This window comes from Nuphar pumila, chromosome 9 (assembly GCF_984573655.1).
Source record: "Nuphar pumila chromosome 9, dmNupPumi1.hap1.1, whole genome shotgun sequence".
NCBI classification, from domain to species: domain Eukaryota; kingdom Viridiplantae; phylum Streptophyta; class Magnoliopsida; order Nymphaeales; family Nymphaeaceae; genus Nuphar; species Nuphar pumila.
In genome coordinates this window covers 122,489,733-122,505,166 of record NC_143257.1, presented here as the reverse complement: position 1 = coordinate 122,505,166, position 15,434 = coordinate 122,489,733, and positions in this window count along the sequence as shown.

Below are 15,434 nucleotides of genomic sequence, written 5' to 3'. Positions count from 1 at the left end.
TTAAACGGGTTCATTTTTTCCAAATCCGAACCCGCCTAAGAGGCGGGTTGGCGGGTCGTGTCAGGTTTTGCCACCCCTACTTTCACTTATATGTTCAAGTACATATAGGGCTGCATTGAGTCAAATGCTTTGTTGGCGGATCTCGTTCAGTTTGAACCTTAGATGTGAATTGAGTCCAGTCGTATGTGCTCGAGTGTTCCATTGGGTTGGTCTTTATTGATCTGGATAAAGTCAGTCCAAGGACAAATATGTCTCCATAAACAGTTTGGTTTCATTTAGTTTAGTTTCAGAAGGAACCAAGTGGGTCGGGATTTGGATTCGGTTGAAAGTAGGCCATGAAAATGTTAAGCTTTGGTTGGAATTGAACAAACTTATGGGTAACGGGTTTGGTTGAAACAGTGACAAATATGGGTTTGGTTGAAACGTAGTGACAAATACAGCGAGATTAATGAAAAAATCTTGTGAAAATATCACGAGAAATTACCTGAAAGTTAAAAACAGCAATTTCTCGTAATATTTTCAATTTCGCATGATTTTGTGTCAAAAACATAAATATCACATTTTAGACGTGATATTTATGTTTCTATCAGCTATTTATCATAAAAAACCGTATGTGTTTTTGTTTTTTATAAATATTATTTTTTATTGCTGAGATTTTGCCGAAAAACAAGCGCTTTATAAAAAAAATATTTTTTGTAAGTGTTTTGTGGCAGAGATTTTGCCTTTTTTTACTTGTCACTAATGGCTGAAACTAGGTTAAGAAAGGTTAAACTTTGTTTAATAATTAAATCAATTTATTATTTTATAGGTTTTTTTTTTTTTAAAGGCAAGCTGGGGTTAGATGGATCCCTTACCAGAACAACAGCCACCACATGTGGCAGAGGGATTCGATCTTGAGCCTTTGACACAGGACCCCGCTTACCACATGGGATACCAACTATACTCTATATATATGTGAGGAATTGGGGGGTGCTTGTGCCGTGCATGATCGCCTACACTGCAACTATGCTGGGTCGCCACTCCCCCACTCAGTGAAAAAATCAGGTGCAATATGATTGCATAAATATTTGTACATTAAGCACCTGATCACCCTCCATCTTGAGGACAGGCCTATCAGTTGTGGGGCACAAGGCCTGATGGAGGGCATTCAGGTGATTAATGCACAAATTTTGTAATATGTGATTGCACCTGATCCGGACTCCCCCAAATGTAGTTCCAACTTTCAAATAATTGAAAGATTTTATAAGCTTAAAAAAATATAATATAGGTATATGCAAAAATAAATAATATATAAAATCAACATATGCGTGTAAATCTATATGGGCTCGTCCTGAGATAATACTGCCTATTGCCAACCTTTTTTTCCTATATATATATATATATATATATAATTTAAACTTCTCACGTTGTGGGTACGATTCAAAGGTAAGAGAGAAGAAAATAAATAAATAACAAGGATATGGACCAGTCTAGTTGATAAGCATAAAACTAGGCTTTTGAGGCCATAAATTCTGCAATGAACCAGCTCATCAGAAAAGCATGCAATTATCTCCCTAACTTTTGTGTCACAAATCCTGCTTCTTTTAGTTATTATAATATAAGTGTCTTAAGTGTGAAGGGGGTCTCATTTACAACTCTATCAACGTGTTCCTTAGCAAAGAACCTTATAATGATCTTTTTTTTTTAAGTCAAGCTGGGGTTAGGCAGACCCTACCAGTTATACAACTATACCATTGGGTTTTGAACCTGCTACATCATCCCAACACAAGGTGACTTGCACTAGCTGCTCCTACCAAACAAATGGAGCCCCCCCTCCCCCCCTAACCTTATAATGATCTTGATTGACTCCAATACTCATAATTAATGAGTCACCGTCATTTTTTTTTTTAAAAGGCAAGATGAGGTTAGGCAGACCCCTACCACTCATACCACTACCATTGGGTTTTGAAACCTGCTGCACACTCTCAACACAAGGTGACTTGCACTAGCTCGTCCTACCAAACAAACTGAGCCCCCAGTGTTGGTAACCTTGTAATGATCTTGATTGGCTCCAATACTCATAATTAATCAATTATCGTCGTTATTATTATTATTATTATTATTATTATTATTATTATTATTATTATTATCGAGGTTAGGTTAAAACCTCGTTATGCACACATTGAGAAGCCTCTAGTTGGTAAAAGTGAAACCCTTGGGTTCCTCATTGGGGAGTAGACTTTCAGTAAGGAATGTCCTCCATAGGTTGCAAACTACTGACATTTAGTCAATTTGGTGACATTCACAAGTTGCCTCTCCCAGATAAATCAAGTCCTTGCGGGTGATTATTATTATTATTATTATTATTATTATTATTATTATTATTATTATTATTATTATTATTATTATGATGATGATGATGATTATGATGATGATGAAAAGATAATTCCAAAAACGGCTTGACATCGCCAAGTATAGATGATGTTGGAGAAGTAAACTATACTTTGAGAAAGGATAGTTACAAGCATAATGAGTCATATTCCACCTAATTATGACTTTGGGAACACTGAAAACCCCGTTTTTCCATGTGATATTTGACCGTTAACTACTCTTTCACTTTGTTTGGACCCCTTTAACTTAATTCCCATATATTTTTTTCTTATTGAGATTGCCTAAGCAATGTGCGGAGCCTAGCTCCAATTTATTTCTTCCTAAGTTTGAAGGTTTCAAAGATTGCCTAAGCATGGTTTGGCATGCGTGCCGTTGCCTATTTGGTGAACACGCTTTTCCTTCACAAATCCATCTAAGTCAAGTTCAACAACAAAAGAAATGTTAATTTATTTTGAAAATATATAAAAAATACCCTTGATTTTGGTGGAGTACCTTGGTCTTCCCCACCTAAAAAAACCTAATGCCCACGCCAACCTATTGAAATGGTTAGTGGTGTCATGAGGCCGGAACCATAGGGCTTGTTTGATGGACAGTTCCGCACGTTTTGCAGGGATATATATGGACAAGTCTAGTTGCTTACCACTTGGCATAAAACTAGGCTTTTAAGGCCATAAATCCTGCAATGAACCAGCTCATCTGAAAAGCATGCAATTATCTCTCTAACTTTTGTGTCACAAATCCTGCTTCTTTTAGTTATTATAATATAAGTGTCTTAAGTGTGAAGTGGGTCTCATTTACAACTCTATCAACGTGTTACTTAGCAAAGGACCTTATAATGATCTTTTTTTTTTAAGGCAAGTTGAGGTTAGTCAGACCACTACCAGTTATACAACTATACCATTGGGTTTTGAACCTGCTACATCATCCCAACACAAGGTGATCACTTGCACTAGCTGCTCCTAGCTACCAAACAAACCAAGCCCCGTTGGTATCCTGATCTTGATTGGCTCCAATACTTATAATTAATCAGTCATTGTCATCAATATTTTTCTCAAAAGCAAGCTGGGGTTAGGCAGACCCCTACCAGTTATACAACTATACCATTGGGTTTTGAACTTGCTACATCCTCCCAACACAAGGTGACTTGCACTAGCTGCTCCTACCAAACAAAGGGAGTGCCGCCGCCCCCCCTAACCTTATAATGATCTTGATTGGCTCCAATATTCATAATTAATTAGTTATCACCACCATTATTATTATTATTATTATTATTATTATTATTATTAGTGAGGTTAGGTTAAAACCTCGTTATGCACAACCCTTGGGTCCCTCATTGAGGAGTAGACTTGCAGTAAGGAATGTCCTCCATAGATTGCAAACTACTGACATTTAGTCAATTTGGTGACATTCACAAGTTGCCTCTCCCAGATAAAATCAAGTCCTTGTGGGTGATTATTATTATTATTATAAAAAGATAATTACAAAAAACGGCTTAACTTGCATCGCCAAGCATAGATGTTGGAGAAGTAAACTATACTTTGAGAAAGGATGGTTGCAAGCATAATGCGTCATATTCCACCTAATTTTGACTTTGGAAACACTGAAAACCCAGTTTTTTCATGTGGTATTTGACCGTTAATTACTCTTTTTCTTTGTTTGGACCCCCTTTAACTTAATTCCCATATATTTTTTTTCTTAATAAGTTTGAAGGTCACAAAGATTGCCTAAGCAATGTGTGGAGACTAACTCCAATTTATTTCTTCCTAAGTTTGAAGATTTCAAAGATTGCCTAAGCAAGGTGCATGCGTGCTGTTGCCTATTTGGTGAGCACGCTTTTCCTTCTCCTTCACATATCCATCTAAGTCAAGTTCAACAACAAAAGTAATGTTAATTTATTTTGAAAATATATCAAAAATACCCTTGATTTTGGTGGAGTACCTTGGTCTTCCCCACCTAATAAAAACCTAATGCCCACAACCACGGAAGCAGATCAGGTCATGCTGAACATGAGCGTTTTGGCTCATGCTGACATCGTGGCCATCCGATTTGCATTTTTAAAAAGTTCAAAAGTCAACAAAACCACGTGGCATTCATCCAAAATGCAAACGGACGGCCACGATATCCGCATGAGCAAAAATGCTCATTTTCAGCATGACCTGATCTGCTTCCCACAACCTCCTATTGAAATGGTTAGTGGTGTCATGAGGCCCGTACCTTAGGGCTTGTTTGATGGACCGTCCCGCACGTTCCACAGGACAAAAAATCAAAAAAGAACGTTGGCTTCAACAAACGTTGGATGCAGCGGACGCGCAGAACATCGTCCACCATGTTCATATTAAGGTGGAATTTTCGTTCCACCCCCTTGTTACGAAAATAAGACGAACGGTGGAAACCCAAAAAAATGCATTGACGGGAATGCCCATCTCTCTCTCTCTCCTTGTTGCCATCTGGGATGGATTGGTTTTTCAGTGATTGTATGTGGGGTAAGGGGTCAGCTCCAAGGGCAAAAGCTTTGGCGTGGCTTGTGGCTCTGGATCGTGTTCAAACCCAAATTAATGTCAAGAAACGGGAGATTCAATTTTCAAGCATGTGTGTTCTTTGCGAGAAGGATGTAGAGGACACGACTCACCTATGTTGGCTCTACCCGATCATACTAGACTTATTTTTTCAAACTTGGGGTGCACCACCTATTCAAATTCGTCTTTGTTCCGTTATTCGGGACCTCTTGCTTGGTCTTAGGATTGTACGACAAAAAAAATGGAGATTATTGTGACGGGTTTGGTTGCTTTCAGCATGGTGGGTGATATGGACTGAAAGAAACGACATCTTCTTCAGAGGCATCAAATTCGATTTCGAAAGGCTTCGACAACGGGTCATGTCTGATGTGTATCTGGCTTTTAAATTACATAGTAGGGGGGGAGGGGAACTATGCACACTCACCATCTAGATTGTGGCTATTTTGCTCTTATGTTTCTCTCCCATCCAATATTCTGTTGGATGTATTTTGGTAATGTTGAATGATGAATGCTCTCTCTCTCTCTCTCTCTCTCTCTCTCTCTCTCTCTCTCTCTCTCTCTCTCTCTCTCTCTCTCTCTCTCGAAGCGACAACTAGGGTTTCAGATGGAGAAGAGGAGGGGCTGGTTCTGGCCAACGAGGTGTGATCCCTCAGAAAATCTATGGTCACCCGCTCGTGGAAGCTTTCCACATTCCAGCGACTGGATTTCTCCTGCGATGACATCCTCAACTGCCTAAAAGGGGAAAATACAATCGGGAAGAGAGGTGTCAAGATTATGTACAAGGGGGTTATGCCCAACTATGATGAAGTGATCGTGTAGCGGCTTTCAGTGAAGAGCCGAAACTCCTCCCACAACCACGATTTCAAAGTCGAGATCCAGACGCTCGGTCGCATCCGGCACCGTCACATCATCCGACTGCTGGGGTTCACACTTCACAGCAAGATGGGTGGGCACCTCCACAGGGACACTCGGTTCAAGATCGCCGTCGAGGCGGCCAAGGGGTTCAAGAAGGGTGGATGAAACGAATGGTTTGATAGAAGGTGATGATTATGGAATATCGATATATGATTTTTCTCTTTTCAAAATTTTTAGAATATGATTATATTTTAGACTGTCTCTATTTTTCTCATTTTTTTGGAAATTTTATTGTTGTTGTGTATTACGTATTGTAGCTGATATTGATTCCCTTTTTTTCACAAATTTGATATGTAATAATGTGGTAGAGTGATAGATCTGGACAAATACGAAGATGATGAACAGTATGAAGAGGAGGAGGAAGCTGTGAATATGATGAAGAAAATAATGAAGAATTAAAAGAAAAATTGATATGGAAAAAATTGTTGCATAGAAAATAATGAACATACTTTTGTAATTGGATTCATATTATGCAAAATGAAGTAATCAAACCCATTATTCATGATTGTCCAAGTTGTCCGCACATCGTCATCAAACAACGGATATTTTGAACACAACATCTGAGTATGGTTCAAACAAAAGTTGGACTTATGTAATGAATAGAACTATGTCCAGTTTCTTTTTTTTATTCATTTTGTCAAATCGTGGACAAACCATCAAACATGCTCGTAGGAAACTTGGTCAGGGATGTAATGGATCATATTTGGTTTGAATGTAGGCTCTACTGAATTTGACTTAATTGGTCCAACCTCACCTGGCCAAAATTTTGATGTATATTTAAAGCCATTGATTGCTGAACTTAAAATACGGTGGTATGACGGTGATACTACGTATGATACCCACAAAAAACAAAATTTCAATATGAAGGTCGTTGTTTTATGGACAATTAGATAAAAAAAGTTATAAAATCTTTAATCAAATACAAGAAAATCCATAATTAAATTATAAAATCTTAAAATACAATAAAATAAATCATAAATAAAAAATTTATAAAATAAAACAAAACCCTTAATTCAAACTCTAACCAAAGAAAATAAAAAAATCTCTAATCAAATACAAGAAAAACCTCAATCAAATTATAAAACTTAAAAATATAATAAAATAAATCATGAATAAACCAAAAAACTCTAAAATATAAGAAAAAACAATAAATTAAATACAAACACCTAATTCAAATCCTAACCAAAGAAAAAAAAACCCTAATCAAATACAAGAAAAGCCCTAATCAAATTATAATACCTTAAAATACAATAAAGTAAATCCTAAATAAACCAAAACACCCTAAACTGTTAGAAAATATCCTAAAATTAAATAAAAAAACTCTAATTCAAACCCTAACCAAAGAAAATAAAATTAACTACAAAAGGCTCTAATTTAAGAAATTTGATTCAAAACCTCAATCAATTAAAATCAAAGAAAAAACCTTAATCAAATTAACTACAAAAAGCTCTAATTTAAGAAATTTATTCAGAGCTCTAACTAATCAATGAAAAAAAAACTAATTAATAAAAAAAACCTAAATAATGAAAATCAAAGAAACAAAGAACGAAGAAGAAGAAAAAAAATGAAGAAGAGAGAGAGAGAACAGTGGCAGGTTGTTGATGGCATGGTCGATAACCAGTGGCCTCACTCGGCCTACACAGGGGAGAGAGAAAGAGAGGGGGTACACTCTCCCTCCATATTTTTTTTTCAACATCACGCCCTGTGTCCCCGTTCTCACCGTAATAGGGGGTGAAACGAAAATTATACACAAATAAGGACGTGACAGATGCTTTCGCTGCGGCCAAGGTTTGTTTCATCAACCTGTTCCCAACGTGATTTTTGTCCAAAATCACGTTGGGACAGGGGATCAAACAATCCCTCATATCCCTGCTTTATAGGCACTTGGTGATCCCGGTTAACTTTTTGCCAACTCTGGTCAAGGTCAAATCCCTAGGATTTCAGACATCAAATCCCATATGCTACAAGTGTTTCCCCAGCAAGTCATGAAATTTTGAATTTCTTTGGAATTCACAATTTCATTTCCAGTCTCCTATTGAAACGTAAAAATAAAGTAGCAAGTTTTCTTCATTTGTAGGCTCAAAGGGCTGTTGTCCACGCCTAACCACGCGGTGTCCTATGCCTCAAGGCTGATGGTTTTTTATGATGAGGAAATCTGACCCAGAACCAGGTCACCTAATGGGTCTGTCCAGCTACAAGGTAAATCCCAAGTGGGGTCACCGTCTGATGTAAAGTGGGTGGGCTCAATTTACTAGAAAATCTACCAACTACGATTATATCTAAGAAAAAAACTGAAAATAATAAGATGTAATTAATGGACTTGTTATTTTGAGGCTGGGTCAATCGAATTTGGGTTTAGACTACAAGAATTCATACCACAATCAAAGGGTTGGGTCCACTCTGAAACTTGAACACCTGGGACATGACCCAAAGTACCCAGAATCGAGACTTTAGAGGGTGGAATTGGTGAAAACCTGCCTGGATCCGGACCCAAAATGCCCTTAATCGGGTTCTGAGTGTTAGAACTGAGCAGAAACCCAATTCATAATACAAACTGATTTTGAGAACCGATTTAGTTAGAAACTGATCCATGAGGTGCCCTAACTGAGTCAGGAACCCACGTGAGGGGTTCCTCAACCAGGCCATGAAGGCGGAGGTGGGTGGCTGTCCGCAGGTGGGTTGCCCCCATCAGCTTGCTCCGTCTGGCAAAAACCCATCGGACGGCGTCACATCTTTGAATCATTCTATTGATCATCTTTGTTGTCACATCAAGCTCCTGAACTATCTCATAAAAAAAATTATCATACAAACTTTTAGGGCTTCTACAAAGTCACACTACGAACAACTTTGCAGTGTCGTGACAAGATTGATGTCTTGTTTTGATAGCACTTTGATGTGAGAAAATCTACCAACTACGATTATACTTAAGAAAAGCTAAAAAAAATAAAAAATAACAAAAATTAATATAACTAAAGAATTAAAGGAAATAAAAATAAGCTGTTCTTCACATGCAACTATCTGAATTCTACATAAGGTTTTCTCCCAAATCTCAATCCAAGTAAATTGGATAAACTGTTAAAAAAATACAAATCTTCTTAATTATCCTAATCTAATTAAATTTAGATATTAGATTTAAGATTTATTACAAAATAATTTAAATACTAAAAAATATCCAAACTAAATAATATGAATCTCAAATAATCCAATAAAAAAGTCAAGCTGGATATGCATCACTCCGCTCCTGTCCTTATAGATCCCATCAGTTAAAAGTCCTCACACATCGAGTGAGAGACGAACTTGGAATGAAAAGTTCACCACCTTCCCCACTGGGCCCCACTGCTATCGGGCCAAGAATCATAAAAGTAAAAGCTATGTACCCCTGATCATATTTAGCCTAAAGGAATCAAGTCAAAAGCCATTGTTGGCAACACCTTTTCCAAATTGGGGGTTTGATATTCTTTGCCTAGTCAAATTGGGGGCCACCAATTTTAGATTGATTTGTACCACCTTAGTGCCTCTAACCATAATTGATGATTAGTGATTGTGTGATGCAAAACTAGAAAACGGATTGGTAGGAAAATCTACCCAACTATAGCTAATACTACGATTAACCAAGGCAAATCTCTTTGCTCTACTGTTTTATCACTGTGCGACTGCTCACTTCTCATCACCATTTTAACATAAGGAAAATGTTTCATCTAACCTAAAAATATACCTTAGCTAATAATAATAGAAGAATACTAGGGGAGCTCATAAGTAGGGGTGGCAATCGGGTCGTGTTGGCGGGTCAGCATACCTCAACACGAACCCGACCCGTTTATTAAATAGGTCGGTTGTGGCAAACACGAACCCGACCCATTTATTAAACGGGTAACTCAACACGACACGGTTAACCCGTTTAATAAACGGGTCAAGTCGGGTAAACAGGTTGGCGGGTCAGGTTCGGGTAAACGGGTTGGTGGGCGGGTTGACGGGTCAAGTTTGGGTAAACAGGTAAACGGGTTGGCGGGCAGGTCGAGGTCGGGTAAACAGGTTGGCAGGCCAGGTAAACGGGTTGACCCGCCCGCCTAACCCGTTTATTAAACAAGTCAGCCGGGTTGGCGGGTTGGCATACCCATAACACGAACCCAACCCGTTTAATAAACGGGTTAAGCGGGTCAACCCATTTACGACACGAACCTGCTTAAGAAGTGGGTTGGCGGGTCGGGTCAGATTTTGCCACCCCTATGCATATGCATAAGTAGCTAGCTGCTAAGTGATGATTTTTTCCATTGATTCTAAGGATATATTTGTCATTTTAGCATACAATAAATCCACTCTTTTAAGTTATCTAGATGGACAGAAGTATTGATATCATTTAAAATATACCGGACAAAGTAGGTGGCAATAAGAATCAGCATGGATATACACATTGTACTAATATATTGAATCTTATTTTTTTATTCAGTCAAAGCTTTTGCGTGCTTCACATTTGTACCGACAAGATAACACACAAAGTGGAGATAGGAAGCTGAGATGTTAATGGTCCTCTTTCTATCAGTGTAATCAAGTGAATTAATTATAATGACCAATTAAATAAAAAAGAATTAAACAAGTGGAAATGTGGAATGACTAAGCTTCCCTTGTCCAAGCTTGGTTCATTTTGACTCAACACAAGCCCAACAAAAGTTCTTTCACTAAGCTAGATATCTTGTTACCTTATTAAATATAACAATGTCATAAACTAGACTCATTAATTGCATGTCAGTCTAGGTAGAGAGTTTGATACAAGTGGTGTGTTCGAATCCCGGATCTGATCCGAAGGATCCAGCACGACCTAGAATCTCATCTCGGCTGGGATTGCATGTGAGAGACGTCCGGCCAAGAGAAACCCATCTAGGTTGAAACTGTGGGAGACGCCCAGCAGGACTGGACTAACCTAGAGTCCCAACTAGGCTGGGAGATAGACCTCCATTGTATTTTTACCTAATTGCCTACTTTGTAATCTATAAATAAGTGTACTTAGCTTAAGTCTTTTTTGCAATGAAGTTTACCGAGATTATTCTCTATTCTTCATTGTGGATCAGACAATGCCTGACCCAAGAGAACGTACTTCTCCCTCACACCTTCTTCTCCACGTGTCGCCGGCCTAGGGAGGAACACCTCTTCTCCCTCACAATTCATTCTCTTACAGATTCTTGAGACTTCAACTCATCTAAGAGATTATCTTACTCCTTGTCTCCATACAATTGCAGAAATGTGGCCAGTTTTTTTGTTGCAGTTCCCTTCTTTGAGGTCAATTGTTATTCATACTTAAAGGTGATGTTAGGGAAGGATTAGGAATTGCTCATATTATGTGTCTGCATCTAACTCTTGTCATAGTTTAAAAAGAACTTAATCAGATAGTTATATTAATGAAATAAAACTGCCTATGAAACCATGCTAAGAAGATAAAGGTCTCATTACCTATGTCTAAGAAAACTATAGAATTGACTGAATTAAATTTAGAAAAGAAGTTGAGAAAGAAAAAGAAAGAAATAACAACATTTATGTGGTTCGGCCAAATGCCTACAAGCTCACACTCCTTTCTTTTTCATTTTATTCAATCTCTCAAGTCACATATTTATATAGGTTTATGATTGAAATGAGACGATTTTATCTATAACAAATACAAGAACACTCATCTAATTTATCTAATCTTGAAAAGACAATAAATGAAACTCTTGCTTCGAATTTGATTAGAATAATTTCCATATTCTCCATAGATTCTAACAACATTGGGGATTAAAGTGGAGCTAAACATAAGCAGTGTGCAAGGCATGTGCCCACCCTGACCCAAAAATCTTCAATGCAGGGTTTTGAGTTAGGGTGGATAGTGCTCACCCTGATATTATTACTATATCAAACTGCCATTAACTCTCGAGTGTGTCAAGGGGCATGTGTTTACTATGGGTTGGTTGGAAAGTATCTTTTTACCTTATTGTTTCAAGTTCAAGCCTCTTTGTTGTCATAGACTAAACCCAATCAATCTTAAGAGATTCATGGGTCGAGTTGGGTTCAAAACTTGGATCCATTTCAAAAGAGAGATGCTTCTTGGGGATGAAAATCTACAACTTGAACTCATTTGTAACTACTATGTCTCTGATCCCGGGGAGTGGTTTCCCCGTTCTTCATGGAAAAAATCCATTTCTATACCCGATCCATTAGTTTTGCACAATATGCATTCCAACTGACCTGAGTTTGAACCTGAACCAAATGTATAGTCAAGCTCAGTTTGTACCTGATCCAATAGATACTCATTCACATAACAGCCTGAACCAGCTAGAACACAAACTGATTTAAACCATAATGGATCAAAAACTAAACAAATTTGCACCAAAACTTATTTAAACCTTGGAGGGATATGTTTTATTCTAGGTTAGTTGCTAGTTGCACTTGAATTTAAGTTCAACCTTCTTAACCCAGTTCAAGCCCAACTCAATTTCCAACTTACTTGGTTTATGCATGCTAAACCAAACACAAATTGCTTATAGAGCCGAACCTAGCCGAGCCCAAACTGTATAGTCATAGCCCGGTTTATTTTCAGACTGAACCTAATTTGTCTTGTTTAAGGCTCTACTAGGTATCTAACCAACCTGTTTATACTTGACCCTTTGGAGGAGAAGATGCTAGGGATGCCTATGAAAGGATAATACATCCCTTCCTTCATACTGACATGCTGGAAGATCTATGTCACAAGGACACGTCTAAAAGGACACAGGACACACCTTTTTTTTGTAGGACTTACTTTCCATCTTTCTCATGACCAGGGTGGGAGAACCACTTACAATAGCCAATAAAGACTTCTTACCGCTTCCGATCCACTTCACTAGGCTTTCCTGACCCGCAGCGGATCAGGTAAAACGGTGATTTACAAGGTTAATGTAAAATGCCAACACAAGACATGACACGTATCTTGTATGGCACTCCAAATTAGCCACCAATCCCACACCACAAGACAGATGTCGCTTCTACGTTAGGCATTTTACATAAAATGTTTTAGTTGATGCACACATTATATGCAACGTCGCCAGCGGCGACCTTCCTGACAGCCGTCCATCTCAACATGATTTGAGATGTGTTGGGTATTCACGTGGAGAAATGCTAAGATGGATGGTCAGCAGATGTGAAGCTGCGTGCTAGCGCTGCATAAAGTAAAACCAATTATGCTGGTTTGGGTTTGAGTCTCACTTTTAGATCCGATTCAAAATTAGGCCTGATCATTGAATTTGAGTGACATCCAAAGTAGGAATGGCAATGGACCCGGGCGGGGGCGGGGGACAAGGTCTCTACTCCCACCCGTCTCAAAATCTGGACCTCCATCCCCGCCTTCATCCGCACACGGGTTTGAAATTTAACCTCCACCCCTGCCTCCATCCCCGGTCCAAATGGGGGCGAGGCGGGGCGGGGCCCATTTCCCCTTGATACTTTGCCATCCCTTAGAAGGATTGTTGGAAACGGGGTGGGGCAGGGGAAAGCGTAAGTCCATCTCTGCCTCTATTCTCGCACGGGTTTTGATTTTAACCTTCATCCCAGCCTTCAACCTCTTTTCATGTCCTTCATCCCCAGTCCAAACAGGGCGAGGCGGACCCCCCCACCGGTCCTCGACCATCCCTAATCCAAAGTGAGGTCAGGTCCCACTTGCACATGAGAGGGTGGTGTATGTTCGCCCCCGATGATTCACTGAATCCCACGTCTGTGTTCGGGGCTTTGAATGAGCACCACGTATACAAGCACATGGAGCTCGTATTCCCGTGTATGTTGACATAAATTTGCATCGAACTCTGGTGTTGTTGCAAAGACTTAAGTACCCTTTCTTGCTATTCTTCTCATAAAGTGACGGTTTGAGAAAATGACAAAAATGCCCTTCATTCAAAAAAGAAAAAACAAACAGTTCAAAAAAAGGACAAACATGTCCTCCATCCAGAAAGTCGAGGATGATGTTGACTCTTCAAAGTCTTCTTCTTCTTTCTCTGTTCAAAAAAAGGACAGACATGTCCTCCATCCAGAAAGTTGAGGATGATGTTGACTCTTCAAAGTCTTCTTCTTCTTTCTCCGTAAAACACTGTAAAACCCTCTCTCTCTCTAGAGAAGAAATCAAGGGAGGCAAAGAGTTCTTCCTGGAGAAGGCCATGAACATCAACCCTCTCACTCTCTCTCCCTTCTCTCTCTACTTCTGTGCACATCCAACAGACGATCCTACATTGCTCCATCGCCATCTTCTTCTTCTTCCTTCTTCGTAAAACATTGTAAAACCCTCTCTCTTTAGAGAAGAAATCAATGGAGGTAAAAAGTTCCTCCTGGAGAAGGCCATGAAAACCTACCCTCTCACTCTCTCTCCCTTCTCTCTCTACTTATGTGCCTGATTTAGAGTTTTTTTGGGCCTTCCAACAATGATTTGTAGTATTATCGGGCTTTCCTACAACAATTTGTAGTATTTTCGGGTTTCCAACGAAACGCTATAGTGATTTGCGGAAGACACTACAAATCGCTATAGCGATTTGCGGAAGACACTACAAATCGCAAATCGCTATAGCGATTTGTAGTGTCTTCCGTAAATCGCTATAGCGATTTGTAGTGTCTTCCGCAAATCGCTATAGCGATTTGTAGTGTTATTCAGTAAGTAAATCACTGTAAATCGCAACCTGAATTAGGACCAACTTATTAGGGCCATATCTCCCTAACCGGAGGTCATATTCCAAACCCATAAAAAGTGGTGTCTTCGTTATTGAGTCTAGTTTATTTCTGTAAATTTTCAGCGATTTCTATTGTCATTTCATTCCCCATTTTAACTTCAACGATACATTACAACCACAATCATCAAAAGAAAGATTGCCCAAGCTAAGAGTCTTGAGAGAGTAGAGGAGGGCCTCACCACCCACCGAACAACAAAAAATACAATGACTCAACTTCAAGTGCAGTAAGGACCCAGAGTCGAATAAATTTAGAGGCAGCTCATCAGTAAGGACCCACAAGAGTCAATGTGCAGGTCAGTCGGTGTTTGATGGAGCAATGTAGGATCTTCTGATGGATGTGCACAGAAGCATAAATAGAAGGGAGAGAGAGAGTGAGAGGGTTGATGAGCCTTCGGACCCCCTTCTGTAAGGGTAAAAACTCTGAATCAGACTCCATAACTCTTCAAGTTGAATGATGCTACCCACACTGGGAGGAGTTCTCAGACCCCCATTTCTGTAAGGGTAAAAACTCTAAATCAGACTCCACAACTCTTCAAGTTGAATGATGCTACCCACGCTGGGAGGAGCCCCCAGACCCCTCTCCTGTAAGGGTAAAAACTCTGAATCAGGATCTACAACTCATTTAGTTGAATGATGCTACCCACGCTGAGATGAGCCCCCAAACCCTCCTTTTGTAAAGGTAAAAACTCTGAATCAGGCTCCACAACAGTCAATGTGCAGGTCAGTCGGTGCTTGATGGAGCAATGTATGATTTTCTAATGGATGTGCACAGAAGCAGAAATAGAAGGGAGAGTAAGAGTAAGAGGGTTGATGTTTATGGCCTCCTCCATGAGAGATTTCTTTCTCGGATAATCCTGCAGTGCAGAGACTGGGTCTTAAATAATCATCTTCGGGGCACTTAAGTCTTTACAACCACTCC